At 34.0% G+C, this 18,289-nt stretch overlaps 1 long non-coding RNA gene across 8 annotated transcripts; it reads right to left on the bottom strand.

The window, feature by feature from the left end:
• Window positions 1-2,942: 2,942 nt before the first annotated feature.
• Window positions 2,943-8,440, bottom strand: LOC110098039. Of its 8 annotated transcripts, XR_003700106.1 has the most exons (5): window positions 8,314-8,440; window positions 7,302-8,096; window positions 3,886-4,056; window positions 3,737-3,782; window positions 2,943-3,632 (listed from the first exon to the last, which is right to left on the bottom strand). It is a non-coding gene; the product is annotated as an uncharacterized LOC110098039 (long non-coding RNA). The 8 variants fall into 8 exon arrangements; XR_003700105.1 differs by having other exon boundaries at window positions 3,737-4,056; XR_003700109.1 differs by lacking the exon at window positions 2,943-3,632 and having other exon boundaries at window positions 3,682-4,056; window positions 7,302-7,526; window positions 7,601-8,096.
• Between the last annotated feature and the right edge of the window lie 9,849 nt (window positions 8,441-18,289).

The following is an 18,289-nucleotide window of genomic DNA, read 5'->3' as shown; positions in this document are numbered from 1 at the left end:
ATCTCCCTTCCCCGCATCCTTCCGCTGGACTTGCCAGCCGTTGGCTTCAGCCCAAGCCACAACTTCCCTTGGCCGACCAGCTGTTCCCAGGGAGAAATCCCGCCTCCTTTCCCATTGAATTTCGAAATTCTTGCATTAAATTTTCTTTTAATTCTTTCCTAAAATAGCGCCCTAAATTTAGGAAGAGATTTAATTGAAATCTTAGTCGTTTGAATTCAAAATTCAAATCTCCCTAATTAAATAAAATCTGAAGTTACAAATCAGATTTTAATTAATGACATGGGGCCCACTAATTAAGCAAAACTCCTCTTTCTTCCCTTGCTTGGCCGGCCCTCACACCTAGCCGTTTCTCTCTCTTTGCCACCTCATCATCTACTAATTACCCCCCTAATTTATCCCCTTAATGGCTGCCCCCTTTTAATTTGATTGAAGGAGAATTTAATGTTGAAATAACCTCTCTTTCAAGCTTAGAAAATTTGAAAATTCAAATTTCAGATTTTTTCTCTTACTCCTCTCCTAGCTCTTGGCCGAAACCCCTCCCTCGTTTCCTTCCCGCCCTGCCTCAAAGGGGGGGGGGGGGGATGTTTTGAATGGCGATCCGGAAGCTTGAGTGGGGGTAGTTTTCCGCGCCGACGGAGCATCGATATCGCTTACGCTCCCTTGCTTCGACCGTAGGATTTGAAGACGAAACTACAATCGAAAAGAGTACTTGGGAGCGAGTCGTCCCAATCCTCGCAAGTATCTTCGATCCCCGACAATTCCCGTGTTAACTTTGGACGATCATGGAGCCGATCCACGCCCATCTACACCTCCTCTCAGGTGAAATACCTTTCCGGAAACAAAGTCTTTCGTCGCCTTCAATCGTAAGTGGTGCTCCTCAATCCTCACATGGTTCTTTCTTCTCCGCTAAAAAACCCAAGAGCGAACAAGACGAGAGAGAGAAAGGCGTACTCAAGGTGAACTTCTTTATTATTAATTGTGGGATTTTTGTTATGAGCATTTAAGTGTTTCCTTTATCTTTGAATGATATGATCGGTTTGGCTAACTCAAAGCACATCTTCGCCTAAGCAAGTTAACTAATTTGAACGATTTAACCCTTTACTTTTGTTGGTAATTAAAATTTGTTATGACACGCTTTGAATAATCTTTATTTTAATTTCCGAACGCAATTCCTACATTGATTCACATCATAGCCACCATGAATGCATTTAAAATCCTCTATCTCTCTACCAATAAAAACTCACTTCAAAAATATCTTTTAAATTATATTTTCTAAGGTATTCCAAATCTGCTTGAAAAGTCATAAGCACTTATAATGTTAATAATCTTAATATCAATAATAATCTTCAAATTAATAATTCTGTCTCTAATTCGATCAATTTTTTATAATTTTATCCTTCAAAAGTCTTATCTATAATCACACATGCACCATTTCTAATAAGAATTCCATCATAATACCAAAATTTAAATCATAAACTATTAATCTCCTTAACCTTCTATCCTCTACATTTAATTTCCTGAATGCATAAAATATTTATCTTTCTATGAATCATAATATTAATTAATTATATTAATTTACTTTCTTACTATTTTAATTTTTATAATAAAAAATTATTTAAAAAAACAATAAGAAAGATGTCCCAAACAAAACCCAATGATAACTTTCTTAATTATTTTTAAAATAACTTTTTTGTACTTTTTAAATTTTTTTCTAAAAAGCTACTTTAAAAATAATAAAAAAACAATCCCAAACAAAGCTTAAGATTGCAATAGGTTAAAACCATTGTTGACAAAAAAACTTATTGAAATTGTGATGAGAACCGATCTTATTTTTTTCTTCTTGACAATGCAGAAGCTCTTGCATTTACAGCTCAACATTTTTTTAAAATAATATTTAACATAACAAAGCTGGGCAAAATTTTTGCCCAAAAAATGGGGAGGAAAGAATGAGACTGAACAAAATCTACAAAATAATAGAATAAGCTCTTGCATGGAAAATTGGTGAGGAAAGAATAAGACAGACCAAAATCAATTGAAAGTCTTAATCTCAATTTTCTTACCTGCATTATCGGAATTAGAATTAAAACTTCTTAGTTCTCCCATGACGAGAGGGCGGTCCTATTCATAAATTTTTTAGAGTGGCATGATGCATAAATATATACAAAATTCATAATAGTTTATATTGATTTATTTTTATTTTTTTCATATTGATTCACTTGATCATAAAATATTGTTCAACATTTGAGTCTCTTAATGTTATCAGAATTAAGAGAGCATTGAAATACTCTATTTGACTACACGCAAGCCAATTTTTAGAGATCATTTCTTCTTTTAATTAATATTTTAAAGTTTCCAACCATGTTTCAATTGATCTAGACTAATTTGAACTAAGATTGAACCATCTTTAGAATTGTTGGGTTCAGCCAATCAGATTGATTACAAGTTTTCTGATGTCGGATTGTTGGAGTTTGAATGATTTTGAATTTAAATTTAGAGAATGTGCATCAAGATTCGAGCATGATTAAGACAATTTTTTATATTGTATCAAATATTATCAAAGGTTTTATAGCATGCTACTTCTCAAAGAAAATACAATAAATTTTTTTTAAAAAAAAGCCAAATAAATAAACAGGCCTACCGTCACAACCCAACAGACCTGCCACTGAGAACATGCAGAATGTTAGATCTCTGAATATTACGAGGAAAGGCAAGCGGACATGAAAAAAAAAATGAGTGTGTGATTGGTAGATACTGAGGCTATTAAAAATGCATAATTATTTTTTCAATAATACAGCCATTAAACATTCAAAGAGAAGAGATTGCAAGTTTAACACTCCAGCATATAACATGATATGAGAAACTAAAGTTCAGTGCCTGCGATGGGGGGAAATTGGGTGCAAATTTTACAGTGCAAGAGCACAAAAAAATATTCTCAACTCAACTAGATTGAACAGCTCAAAGAAGTTTTTGAATATTTTAGCATTCAATAAAGAATGATATATTTTAAGCATAATAGGGATGACACATGAAAAGAGAGCAAATAGAGCAACAAGTAACAGCATTGATGCGATTTAGAACATGTTTGTCTCCGGGGTAGAGTTTAATGCCCAAATTCAAGGGTAGCATAAAGTGAATGCATTGCATTCCTAATGCATGGGGTTTTGAACTTTTGGGTGTTTGGTTGGATGAAAAGTAAATCCAAAATAAATGTAATGTATTTTATTCTAGTTCATTTTTTGATGTAAAGTGTTCTTGCTTGTTTTGGCCGAGAACAGTTTACATCGATCGCTCGCTTGCTTGACCACCCCGACGACCACTGCCGCCTCCCACAACCCGTCAGCCATCACAGACCACCGTCGGCCGCCGTCGGCCGCCGTCGACAACCGCAAGCTGTCGCCGACAACCTCCTTCAACTGCCGTCCGCCGCCCACCACCACCACCACCTAACGCCACAAGCACCACGGCCGGCCGTCACCATCCACCTCCCACAAGCGGTCACAGCCACCACCACCGCCTGCCGCCGTCCACAATCCACTGTCGGCTCACCACCACCGACCAACGTCATCAATCACCGCCAACACTGATGGCTGCCGCCCACCACCGCAGGCCGCCGGCCACCACTACCGCCCACCCTGGGCACAAACATTTCACACTTTACATTACATTCACTTTATTTCAAAGTAAACAAAAAAATGTAAATACATGCATTCCATCCAAAAAAAAGGTAAAGTCATACATTCCTTTTACACCACATTCCATTCTAAAGCAACCAAACAGCCCAACTGAAAATTTTGACACAAGTAAAAAATACATTTTAAGAAATCAAATAGCAAGTGAAGATTTTATAATAATAGTTCAAACTAAATAAACAAATAGAGGTTTCACCCTTGTATAGTAACCATAACATAAGCTCCATATCAACATCCATGATTGGCTTCAAAATTCCAATTCTTCGTACGGTCAACCAAAAACAATATTTCCAGTTGAAAAAGAACTTAAGTTTCACCAGGTACCTTGCATCAAACAAGTGGCAAGAGATAAGACCAAAATAATGACCTGAATAGGAATAAAACCCTATCAGAGTAACTATGACAATAAAGCTTCACTTGGACATAAATCCATAGCTTTTAAAAGAAATTCATCATTTAGGGCTTTATAACCAAGGACATGAAACTATATTAAAAAACTGTCAACCGGTTGGCTAATTACAAAGAATTTAAAAAGAAACGCCAAAGATACCAAAAAAGCAGCTACCATTAAATAAATTAAAAGAAAAAACATTACTAAAGATGGAAGAAAAAAGAAAGATGACATAGTTCGCCATTAATAAGTTTAAAGCAAAAGAAAATTTGAAAAATATGAAAAAGAAACTTTTTTTTTTAATTCAAGTAATACAAGAAAGATGAATAAAACTAAAACTACAGTTTTAAAAGGCTGCTAGTGATATTCAAGTAGTATAAAGTTCAAATATAATAATGATTGCTATCGAATAAACGAAAGAAATGTTTTGTCCATAATAAAATGACCGCACTTTATTTACTTGTATATGCACATAAGAAAGCCAAGGAAAAAAAAAAAATACTACTAAGTTTTAAAAAAAATGATCACAAAGATAAAACAGAAGTACATCTAGGAATAGTATAGCTTAGGAACATTATACTTAATTTGTATATGCTTTTTAGACAGTTCTAGAAACATCTATTGTTTAGTTATATAAATTTGTTGTAGAGATATATGAATGCTATTTTTTAATTTTAACAGTATTTATTGTTCTTGCACATAGAAGCTATTATTTATGATGATTTTTCATTGATCTCTTCACATCAATTGATATTAGAGTTGACTTTGGCCCTTGACGTTGATCAGAGCCGTGGGCTTCTGCTACATCAATCAGGATTTTGGATGCTTTGGAGAGATCATGGATGAAGATAGGCTATCGGCAATGTTTGAAGCCTCCACTAGCCCGCAATGGCAAAGCAATTCTCCCCCAATGGCAATCATATTGTCAGACATCTCCACGCACAATCCGCCTGTACCTGTGCTTGTACAATTCGTGTGAACTGCCACGCCGGCCGTCCCCTACCACTCGCGACAACAAGCATATGCCTTTTTTTCGCTCGACCACACCCGCGCCAGCATGCCCTATCCTACACACATATGTTCCGCTCCGACCAAAGCCAATGTTCGCATTGCTCCGACCCGTCTATGATCTTGCTTTCGCCTTCCATGCTTGCTCGTGACCTTGCTCTGGCCCGATCCAACGACCTACGTTCCACAACCCACAGCACAACCCCACCGTGCCTTTACTCTCGTCTCGCGCACAAGTTCAACCAGCAACTCCACTCCAATCCTGAGCACAAGTTCGATCCCTCTCCAGGCGCTTCAATCTTCCACCCATTTGTAACTAAATCATAAACCCCATGTATCCCTCATCAACATTAAAAAACAAACGATAGAAGGTTCCAACTCCAACAAATAAAAAAACAAAATCAAAATTCACAAACCAATCAAACAAACCAAAGTTTGAATATCGTAATTCAATATTTTTGCAGCATTGCATCAAGAAAAATGGATTAATTACGTAAAACATATTCAAGCCACCACAAATTCAAAGGGGCATGTTTCTTGAAGGTTCAAATAAGGGTGTAAATCATACAGGAATGTGCATTAAATCAACCACAAGGAATGTAACTCAAGCTGGCATGTGAGCTGGATTAACCAAAACCTGTTAATAAAATTAGCAGTCTGAGCATATGCTGAGCCAATGGGATCAAGCACAAGAAGTTGAAGTAGCATGTGCTATAAAAGGAATCAAACTTAAACTAGCTCAATTCTCATCCACAAAACAAACCCGCTTATCTTAATAAGAGGAAAATTGAAGTATAGAAAAAAAAAAAAAAACATGAATAAAACTATCTGAAATCTTCGTCATTATTATCCTTCTCAAATATCCTGATTTTATGAATCTTTCATTCATGCTTGTGTGCTGCATGTAATCTTTGGCAGTACTTTGTCAAGACTTCTAACCATATTAACTATGCTTTACCTCTTTCCAACAAAATTGCAATCACATAAATTATGCCTTTTTAGCTTTATCGATACACCTTCTAATATATAATGTTTATGTTCAAATCAATTAAGTTTATTTTCTATAGTCTTAACTTCAATAAGCACTTTTTCAATAATCAATCTAAAATTTCCATTTTGCATTTTTTCAGTCTAGTTTAACATTGCATCATAACATCCTTATTGATACAAACTCACATGCAATTTTTTTTTAATATAAAAAATTGCACCAAACTGATTCCAACTTAAATTTCCACATTCATCTTATCCCCATCAACAACTTTCCCTTCTCCTCTGCCTCTCCAGTCTTCCACCTTATCCTCATCCACCTCTTCCATCTCATCCCTCTCCTTTATTTTATCAGGTCTCTCCCATCACCAGTATCATTATCCTCATCATCACCATCATCCATCACCCCCTTGTCATCCTCTTCCTCTTCTTTTTTATTTACTTTTCAGTCAAGTTTGATCCATCATGTGATCAAAGAGGCACGATGATCCTTTAGCTCATTCTACTCTTCATCCCACCCAAGATCTTCTTCTTCTACCTCTTCCCCCTACTACTACTATTTCCTCCATTATCCTCTTCTACTATTTTATCATTCCCTTCCATCATTATCAAAATGATTGTTGCATATCCATCTTCCTCCTAGTCTCTTTTTCAAATTTATGCTTTTTTGTCATGGTTTGTACTCTTAAATATTGGATTTTTAGCCTTTTCTCCTTGTCCTATGGAAAATGGGGAGCTCTTTTGTGTCTCTAGAAGGATCATGGAGCAGCTCATTGAGCTCAACAAGTCAAGCTAAAGCATGGGCATAAATTCAAGCTCAAATCCTATCCATTGTAGTCACCTTTAGCTCAACCATGTTTTGACAGTACTCAAACTTTCTTAGAATCATAAAAATACACATATTTATGGAAGGGCGGAAAAATAATAATTCAGAATTTAATATTGCTTCCAAGCAAGCCCATTATGAAAGATTATTCCCATTCAGTATAACGTTCAACATAGAGTGATCATGATATAGGAAAGACTTATAGCCATTAGCCGATAACATTTTCACAGCCTGGACACTCGGCAAGTTTTTACATCTAAATTGACATCTTTTTCATAATGCGGCAGAAGGGAAATTGATACTATAAATCATGGAAAAGATAATCGTAGAAGCTTTTCAAAGTGAAAAACGAAGTTACTATAAATTAACTACTTACGGACAATTCAGTAAATGACAATACCTTCTTCCCAGGCCTAACAAGCCTCAATGCAACCTCTGCAGCAGTGTTTGCAGCAGAGATCACATCTGCTGCCCTTCCACTTACTGGCCCTTCTTGAAGTACATGAGTTTGTGCAACCACAGCAATAAACCCATCTATATGGCAGCCCATATCACTGAAGAACCACAATAGAAGAAAAATAACTTATGAATCCAGCCTTATTCCCTTCGCAACCTATAAAAGGAACTGCAGAAATATAAAACCACGCATAAGCAATTCTAATATCTTCACAATATCATTCTCCTCCAAAACTGCCTCACCATTCCAATATTCCACAATGGTGAAAAATGACACAGTATGGTTCACAGATATGCAAGTTGGGAAGGCAACTGCCCTTTCAATTTTTTTCTTTCAAATTCTTGTACATACTCCCAGCTTGCCCGCATTAATTAATCTCCAGATACAGCACCTTATTAACAACTCGCGTATATACATTCCTAACATTTTATGAGTTAATAAACGCGCACTCTCGAATAAAGGCATCTCGCTTCTCGCAAATGCCAACTATCTTCGCTTTGGGCTTGCACTCCGAAAGCACCAACTGAATAGCATCTGTTACATCGGCAAGCACATCGCAGCTATAAAAACTACGCCAACACATGATGAATTGCTTCTATATCACAAAACTGAACAAAGTCAGAGCATACTATTAAACGATCTCAGCCGCATTCTTGAACTTGGTCACTACATCGCAGGAAGCGAGATCCAACTCTTTCTCCTCCTTGGCCTCGTCATCCAACATCTCCACACCCAAAACTACGTTTCAAAATCAGAAAAAGAAATTCAGTTCGAAACGAAACCATAAAATTCACAAAAAACCGATAAGAGCAAATCCTTGTGAGAGATCGGTACAGGTCCAACATCTCCACACCCAAAACTACGTTTCAAAATCAGAAAAAGAAATTCAGTTCGAAACGAAACCATAAAATTCACAAAAAACCGATAAGAGCAAATCCTTGTGAGAGATCGGTACAGGCGAAATAAAATCATTTGAGAAAAGATTCGCCGTGAGCATCTTCTTAGGTTAGATAGCAAGAAAGGATCACTCTGTCCAAGTTTTTGCCCGCCGCGCAGGAGGAACAAGGCGGTGAGCGGGCTTATACAAAAATAAAAACATAGGAGGCGGAAGGTTTAGGGCAACACCATCTATCGTTTATATAGTGACGAGAAACCCGTCGCACGCGAGCTGCACGTGGGAACCCGTTGCCGCTTATGGAGTGATAATCATTAGTTTTGTTCATTGAAGCTACTTTATCTATATTAATTTGCGCATAGTACGCTTTATGAAGAGGCTTGGTTTCTAAATTGAGGTTATTTTTTTAAATTGGTCTAATTATTTATGCAAATTTTAGAGGTTTTTAGAGGTTAAGTGTAATTTGAATTAGGGGGGTAATTTAGTAGTTATGAATTGATAATGAAAATATAAGAAAAGAACAAACGAAGAATAAAATATTGGTAGATGTATATAATAATAGTTTTTTTTTTTTATTTTAGAATAAGATGTATCTTCTTATTTATATAATTTATCTTAATGTTAGAATTTCAACTTTTTTATTCTTGAGAGATTTTTCTATTTCTTATTATTTGGCTATTGATGAGTTTCTTAGAATAAATAGTTTATCACTCGTTATGACGGACATCAATAGAAAATTTAGGGAGCTATAAAATATGGGTAAGATGGTACTTCAAATTATTGTTTTTGCTTCTCAACATTTCTATTGTGACCAATTTGGCAAATGACCGGTATGAGGGAATAGTGCTTATTTTGGTTAATATACAAAGAGGTTGATGGTGTAATAATGAATATAGTTGTTTATTGGTTCTTATAACAACAATATAGAGGATGTGAAATACATGTTATGATCACATGGGGAATAGCTAGTGAGTTTATGGGCGAACATTATTATATATATGTGAAAAGAAATATCAAATGATGTTTACTCTTATCTGTCATGAGATATCGATTACTGACTAACTGTGTCAAGTTAATGGTGTGAATGACGTATATTCATTTACTTAATGACAGGTGTTCGTGTGTTGAACAACTCACTAAAAGGGAGAATAATGTAAATGTATCACATTTGGATTATTCCATGTGGAGGCGAAGAGACAAAGCACATCACAATGAGACATATTTTTTAAGTTATTTGGTTGAGAGACATCCCATTATATGGCATTTCTAGTTATCATCTTCACAAAACAATCAATGATGTCTTCTTTTGCTATTTATTTCTTTTTATTCCATCTAATTTAATTCATCATGTGTTGGAATATCTTGTTAACTTAGCTAACCATGTTAATAAGGATATGCTTCACCTCATTATTAAGGCATGGCAATCCTTTATCTCATGGCCACTCTCATGATAATGTAAGTAGAGTTCTGAGCAGCAAGGATTTCTCAGTTGGTATCATAGAGACATTGGCCATATAAATATTATTTTTTTCCTTGAATCATTAAAGAAATTATTAATTTCATTACCAATCATGGAGTATACATTATTGGCCAAAAGCATCAAAGAGACCGGGCTTCACATGACTCTTTAAAATCTCTTGTTGAATTAATCGATCAGTTTGGTTTGATCAAATGAATATGAATTCCCACTATGAAGTATAATAGTGACAAGCACTACAATGTTAGTTAAACTTTTTCCTTTTGATTAGCGTATGTTATTAGGCTATAACAACCAAAAAATAAGCCCATCAACCTCTATCAATAATACAAAAAAAAGGTAAGATCAAAACTCAAATTGAATTGAAATAAATCATGAATCAAAACTCGTTGAACTCAGTTAATTTCTGTCATACACTCATGCAGTTCATTTAATTACATATCATTCTCTTATGTAATTAATTATGGATGTAAACTAATGCACCTTAATCAACCTAGTCTATCTGACTCATAATCAATTTCCTATATCCCTGATAGATTATTAAAATAATAAATAGACAATTATTATAAATTTGATTCTAGGGCATTACAGGTGTGATGCCCTATAATCTAATTTAGCAAAATTATTCATTTATCTTTTAATAAACAACATCCAAAAATATCTAATATTATCTATCAATAATAAACAACAAAAAATATTTTATAATTCAAAATATCAATGTACATATTTGTATTCATTCCCAAAAATTGTATTCATCCAAAATATATTTCATAATCAATTTCCTATATCCCTGATAGATTATTAAAATAATAAATAGACAATTATTATAAATTTGATTCTAGGGCATTACAGGTGTGATGCCCTATAATCTAATTTAACAAAATTATTCATTTATCTTTTAATAAACAACATCCATAAATAACTAATATTATATATCAATAATAAACAACAAAATATATTTTATAATTCAAAATATCAATGTACATATTTGTATTCATTCCCAAAAATTGTATACAATACTCATGATACATATAATCATCACATATCTATCATGACATGCGTACAAAAGAATAACTAAAAAAAAAAACATGAACATGAAGGAATCCTGACTAGCCTTATACTCCTGATCTTCTGCCTTACCACATATAATGAGTTAAAAAGTCAAGCAGATCACTAAAACTTACAAATGAATTTAAAATAAGATAAATGAGCAATATACATATCAACAATCAAATCATAACAAATAGCATTCATATGATTATTGAATAAATGAAAAAATAGTTAAATTGTCGGCACAAAAGACAATAAATAAGTACGAGTGTTAAATTATTAAAGCAATTATCATATCAATATTATAATTAATAAGAAATTTGTATAGAGCTATAAAATTAAGTCATTAATAAAGACTCTCGAAATCAAATCAATTTACTAAAATTATATGAGAGTGTACACATGTTATTTATTTATTTTATATCAATATTAAATCATCATCTCAATCACATGCTCATATATATCTTGTATATTACGTGCTTAATATGTATATATCATGATTTTTGTATAAATAAATCAGTAACAATATTGATGTTAAATATGTACAATAATATGAACAATACCCTAATAACATTCATTTCAGTTGTCACACAAAATAAGTAAGATTTTGACTGTCACGGAGTTTTTAAATATCAGTAAATCATTGGCTCCATAAATAAAGTCTTCATTATTTGCTTGTTGGCACCGTAATTATCCCTTTATAACCCCAATTAGTGTATCACGTGAATCATTAGAGAATAACACCAAATTATAATATTTAAATGAAAGTTCATTGGCTCACCATCATATACATGTCAATCAGTATCCATCCAATAGGGTCAACCACTCTTTACTTGTCTTTTACATATATATTATTATAATAATATTATAACCGTAACATTAATCACTTATCAGCATTCATTTTTAATGACTTGCAGTAAATAAAATATAATTGAGCTTAATTTAAAAAATCACTACAGGAAAAACAGCCAATACCGGTGGCCTTGACCGGCGGTTATATGGCCGCCGGTAATACCGACGATTTGGCCGGCGGTTTGGCCACCGGTTAATACCGGCGGCTTAACTGGTGGTTTTTTAGGTTTATACCGCCGGTAATAGCGGCGGTCGTTTAACCGCTAGACATTAAAAATACCGGCGGCTTTCCGGCTGCATAGACCGTCGCTGTTAAGTAAAGTCAATACCGGCGGCCCTGACCGCCAGAAAGCCGCCGGTACATGCCCTAAAATTTACAGACCCGAGCTTCCCATCTCATTTCTAATTTTCCCTTCTCTTGCTTCGGACGAGCTCTGCGCGTCGCCTCCGCCCGCCTCTTCGCTCGAGCTCGACGATTTCTCTCCGGCCGCCGACCCCACACCGGTCGCCATCGAAGCTTGCCGCCGTCGATCTCACACCGGCCGCCCTAGGGTTTGTGGGAGTTGAAGAAAATCCGGGATTTGAAGGTAAACTTGAAATTTTTCCTGTGATTTTTTGTTCTCACTAGACATTTGCAAGAGTTTATTATATAGTGTATGATTTAGGTTGTAATCTAGACATTTGCAATAGGTAATTTTGTAATCAATTGAATTTTTTAAGTGTAATTTTAGCAATAATAGATCTAATGGGTTGATTGTGACTTTGGGTGAGAGCAAGATAGCAAGAGAGAGATTGAGAGAGAGAGAGAGAGAGAGAGGTAGAGAAAAGGCAGTGAGAGAGGGAGATAGAGAGAGATAGAGAGAGAGAGAGAGAGAGAGAGAGAGAGCAAGAGAGAGAGCTATAAAGAGGGAGAGAGATATAGAGAGAGAAAGAGAGCAAGCAAGTGTAAGAGAGAGCAAGAGAGAGGGAGAGTGAGAGAGAGAGAGAAAAGAAAGAGAGGAAAAAGAGAGAGAGTGAGAGAGAAAAGAGAGAGAGGGGGAGAGAGAGAGAGCAAGAGAGATAGATAGATAGATAGAGAGAGAGCAAGAGAGAGAGCTAGAAAGAGGGATAGAGATATAGAGAGAGAAAGAGAGCAAACAAGTGTAAAAGAAAGCAAGAGAGAGGGAGAGTGAGAGAGAGAGAGAGAGATAGAAATTAACATCTTAAGTAGGCCCTGATCGCCGGTGTTACCATCTAAACCGCTTGTATTTGCTGTTTTTCCTGTAGTGAATGTCAAAATGTCCAACGGAAGACAACAAAAATTATACTAAGCAAAAAATTTATATTTTAAGAATTTAATCAAATTACCAAATATTGTATAAAATAATATCATGAAACTTTAGTTAAACTAAATCACTATTTTTAAATGTTAAAATAAATTCCTAACTAGACAAAAATTGCTGTATTTTTAAAATCACCCGATGAAAAATCTCAAATATAAAATTAAAATATTCATAATATCAATCTTTATAATATATAAAAAATTACGTAGTGAAAGTTTTAAAAATTCAATTTATTCTCATTTTTTGGTAACAGAAACATAAATTTGATCAAAAAATATCAAATAATAGAAAACCTTTGAAAACATAAATATGATAAATATTCTTTATAACGAGACGAGCAAATCTCCCAATTTGACCTACTAACAAAAATCATATGAAATTCCTTCTCTCCATTTCTCTGTTAGCCATTAGCCTTTAATAAAAAAATTTAAGTTGGTTAAGATATTTTAATAATAGAATAATATAATATTATTGTAATTATATAATTTAATTAATTTTCAATATAAAATTCATATAAATCTTTATTTTGGGTTTTAAAACATTTTTAAAAAAATCATAAAAGAAATCATTTTATTTAAAAAGTGATGGTAAAATTGGTTTACAAAACTGACACCTAACATTTCCAAAATTATCACTTGTACAGATAGGTGTCAATTTCTTAAGGATTTTTACTAATGCACAAAAATTATGAAAAAACGTCATGTTATTAAAACACAATAATAAATGTCTTTTAGCTAAGACGATTTTCAAGTTTCACTTATAATGACTCATAAATATTTTGTTTAACTGGGTCAATATACATTTTATTACAAAAGGCCTTTTGACCAGTTCTTAGTCTAATTGGTTGAACCAGCCATCACGATCCAATTTTTAAAATCTTGGTTAAAAATGCCAAGTATTCAGATGCTTTTGTTATTTTGATTGATATAAAATAAAATTAGTGGCTATAGTTTATTAATTAGAAGATGAAAATACGTAATTCTTCCAATTTAATTTTTGAGTCGTTACAACCAGAACCTACTTCAAACTAGATTCAGACACTTATACACATGCAAAACACTCATAGACACATGCAAGAAGTGATAAATACTATGATTTAGTAAATTATCTTTACCAAATTGGATCATAATATATGTAGTCGTACACAAATTCAACTGGTGTTATGTTATGCACTAAAATATAATTTGAAAGAATTATTTTTTTCTTTTATCTTTTAATAACAACACAAGAACTATCTAATTTTATTTATCAATATTTATTCACAAACATGAATTTTATAATTTAAAACATCAATATTCTTTTTTTATTCATTACTCCAAATTATATATAATATTTATGAATCATGCAATCATATCATGTTTATCCAAATCTAAGTACAACAGAAATACTAAAATAAAAGAAAAAGAACTTTAGGGATCCTCATCAATCTATCACTCTTGTTCTCTTATATTGACCTAAAATTATCTAAACAATATATAATTAGATAAACAACCTAGCAGGTCACACTAAAATCCTATAACTGAATTCAAAATACAACAAAAAAGTAATATGCAGATTATCAGTCAATTCTTAACAATAATATTCATATGATCAAGAATTAGTGTAGAAATAGTAAAAATCACATGTACTAATAGTTGAATCTGTAAACAATAAAATAATATGATACAAAGTCATTAAAGCACTATAGTGGGGAAATAAGTAAATTAGTACATGTGCCGAATCCATAAAGCAGTTGCATATTAGTACTATTAATCAATAAATCAATCATATAGAGTTGTAAAATCAAAGAATCGATAAAGAACAGTTAAATTCAAATCAATGCAATAAAATCTTATAACACTGTACATATATAATACAATTATTCTATATCAATATCAATATCTTAATCACATGCTTAGTATCAATAATCAACATAGTGATTATTGAATATATGACAATAACATTAATAATGAATCAATAGTAATATCAGTAACATTATTGATGTTCGTATCGATACCAATAAATTTAGTGGCTATAGGTGTAAATCAACAATTATAACAAATATGTATATTGACAAAAAATCAACACAGTATTAGTAAAATAATAAAATCATACAGTGATAATAAATATGTAACATATATTTCATTAATTACACTAAATATGTAAGAAGTTATGACAATCACAATATTTTTAAGTAATCATTAATTGGTAGTTGGTAATTGTTATAAGTTAGTAAATATAGTCGTCATTATTTGTTCATTAGCATAATAATAACTTATTATAACTCTTAATCGTTGCTTTGAAATTGTTATATCGTGAAGGATAACACAAAACCATTGTATTTAAATAAAAGCTCATCGGCCCACCATCCTGTACAATTTAATTAATCTTGAACCAACATGTCAACATATCTTCATTTGTCTTTTATATACATTCTAATAAAAAGTAATATTGACCAACTATTATCCAATTACACACCAGAATTCATGCTCAATGCATGTATTAATAGTATGCTTAATAAAATGCCCACTAAGTAAAAATATGCAGTTTTAAACTATAATCAAATTATCAATAATTTTGTAAAATACCATTTCAAAACATTAGTCATACTATAGCACTATTTTTTTAAAGTTCAGATTATTTTTTATTCAATCAAAATCATATAAAATTTAAAATATTCGATATAAAATTTTTAGAAAATACTCAAAATATTTATAATCTTAATCTCAATAATATATAAAAAATTACACGGTGAAAGTTTTAGTAGTACAAAATTATCCATATTTTTCATTAACAAAAAGAGTTAGACTTCAAATTTTCGGTAACTCAATCCAGACAACTTTCTCAACTAGCCTGACGGCTAAAAATGATTTGAAGCGGCTCAAAATAGAGTTTCTCTCTCTAAAAACTCTCAAACACTCTCTCTACTTTGGTGGCTACGATTGAATGAATGAACAAAATAATGGATTTTAAAATATATAAAAAAGAAGATAATGACCTAGTGCGCCAGCGTTACCACCTAGAGCTATGATGCTAGTTCATTTTTCACATACAGAGAGTGGAACACTACAATGTCACTATTTGGGCTCTTGGTATTGTAACATGGTTGATGTGCTCAGACACCCAATGCTGAGAAGCTCAAATATTCACATTTTTTAAATTTTGCAAAAATTCACTCCAGACCTTATGACTCATGCTAAAACATACACAACCATTTTCAAATATTAGAAGACTTCAAAATACACGCAAATAGATGCAAAAGCATAAATTTAAATATTTACTTTTGAAAATTCTTTTTTACATTTGGATCCCATCGTTGCCTTGGCCTTTGGTTACTTACCATTATTTTTGGGACCACTTCATTATTACATTGATTATGTATAAGAGTTATGTTAGTAACTAGATGTTGTTTTCTAAATGTATACTTAAGCCTTCTTCTACCACCTTGATTGTCAATATTCTAATAATTCTATTATAAGAGTAAATATATTAAATTCCACCTGCATAAAAATAAAAACAAAGGAAGACCTTAAAATATTTGATTTGTAAGTGTTGCGTCATGAAGTATTCACGACAGTAGAGAAATATATAGTTTAATGTCTTAGCATTGTACGAAGATCCAACACACAATCAGATAAATGAGAGGATGTAACGTTCATAAGAGACACCATAGTTTTTACATGGAAACCCCTGAAAAGGGGGAAAACCATGGGGCTTGGCTCAGTTTGAATGAATCCACTAGTATTTGTAGTATATTACAAAAGAGGCACTTCCTTAGGAGAAGGCCTTGGTTTGATGTCACAAATATACATCATATATAGCACATTACATGGTGGGAGTTACATATACATGATTGTTTGGTCGGCATGACCATAGTCGACATGATAGAGGTCAAACAGAACGTAGTTGGCAGGATATTGAGGTCAGAAAGACCGTTGGCTGGTGATGTAGGTCGAAAAGACTGTAGTAAGCGACGGAGGCAGCAAGGACCGTAGTTGGCAGGAGACATGGGTCAGAAAGTCTGTTGTCTTAGGGAGGTACTTTGATAAAACTTCGGGCCTCAAGTGGTGGTCCGGCGGAGCAACAACGTCAGGCAATGGTCCAACGGAGGTGAGGGCATCAAGTCGCGGTCTGGTGGAACAACGACTTTAGGCGGTGGTCCAGCAAAAGTCCGGGCCTCAAGTGGTGGTCCGGCGAAGGTGAGGGCCTCAAATGGTGGTCCGGTGGAGCAACGACGTCAGGCGGTGGTCCGGCGGAGGTGAGGGCCTTAAGTGGTGGTCCGACGGAGCAAAGACGTCAGATGGTGGTCCGGTAGAAGTCCAGACCTCAAGCGGTGGTCCAGAGAAGGTGAGGGCCTCAAGTGGTGGTCTGACAGAGCAACGAAGGCAGGCAGTGGTCCGGCGGAGGTGAGGGCCTCAACTGGTGGTCCGGCGAAGGCGAGGGCCTCAAGTGGTGGTTCGAAGAAGGTGAGGGCCTCAAGTGGTGGTCCGACGAAGGTGAGGACCTCTGGTGGTGATTCGACGAAGCTCCAGCGGCAGTCCGACGAAACTCCAGCGGTGGTCCGGCGAAACTCCTGCGGTGGTCGAGGTGGAGCTTCTTCCTTATATTCTCTTCTTCTTCTTGCTTGGGTCCCTCCCTCCTCAAGAGAAATGAGGGGTCTATTTATAGATTTATGGAGTGACATGACCTATAAATAGGTGAGAGATCAAGGGCAAATGGGGAGTGGTTGGATGGACAGCCAATATTGAATCCCTTGATTGTGGACGTTCGTCAGACATTTGAAGATCTTAGTGATGTCGGAATTCGGCGATCTTGGGCTTGTTGGATTCGTCTCATCGAGCCGCTTGATTCGACTATAAGTACATAATGTTTGGAAACCGTTTGGTAATCTAAATTGTGGTTCGAACATTCCAACATCTTTTTGGATCCTTGATTTGGACTCATTTGTGCTCGGATTGAGTCGAATTTGATGTCGTTGGGTTCGTATTTTCGAGACATTCAATTTACTATAAGTTTATTGAAATCGGAGTTCGAATGGTCTCAATTTTAATTTTAGAAGTTTCCAACTTATTTTGCATCGAGGTTCGTGTCCAATCAAGATAATATTTTGATGACGTATCAGTAAGTATTAAAAATAATATTTTTTATTAAATTTTAATAAAAAAAATTGATTCTTTATAGAACACAACAGAGAAAATTAATTCACATAGCTGACCCCATACTATAGAATTCGTTTTTTATTTTTGAATAAATCTTTTAACTAAAAATTATGATATGTAAATGAACCGCAGAACAATTCTCTCCATTATGCCTATCTCCAGCGAAAAACCTTTACGAGTATCTAAACTACTGCCTA

This window comes from Dendrobium catenatum, unplaced genomic scaffold (assembly GCF_001605985.2).
Source record: "Dendrobium catenatum unplaced genomic scaffold, ASM160598v2 fragScaff_scaffold_231, whole genome shotgun sequence".
Taxonomy (NCBI): domain Eukaryota; kingdom Viridiplantae; phylum Streptophyta; class Magnoliopsida; order Asparagales; family Orchidaceae; genus Dendrobium; species Dendrobium catenatum.
The sequence above is the reverse complement of the archived record's forward strand: the minus strand, read 5'-3'. Positions and strand labels throughout refer to the sequence as shown.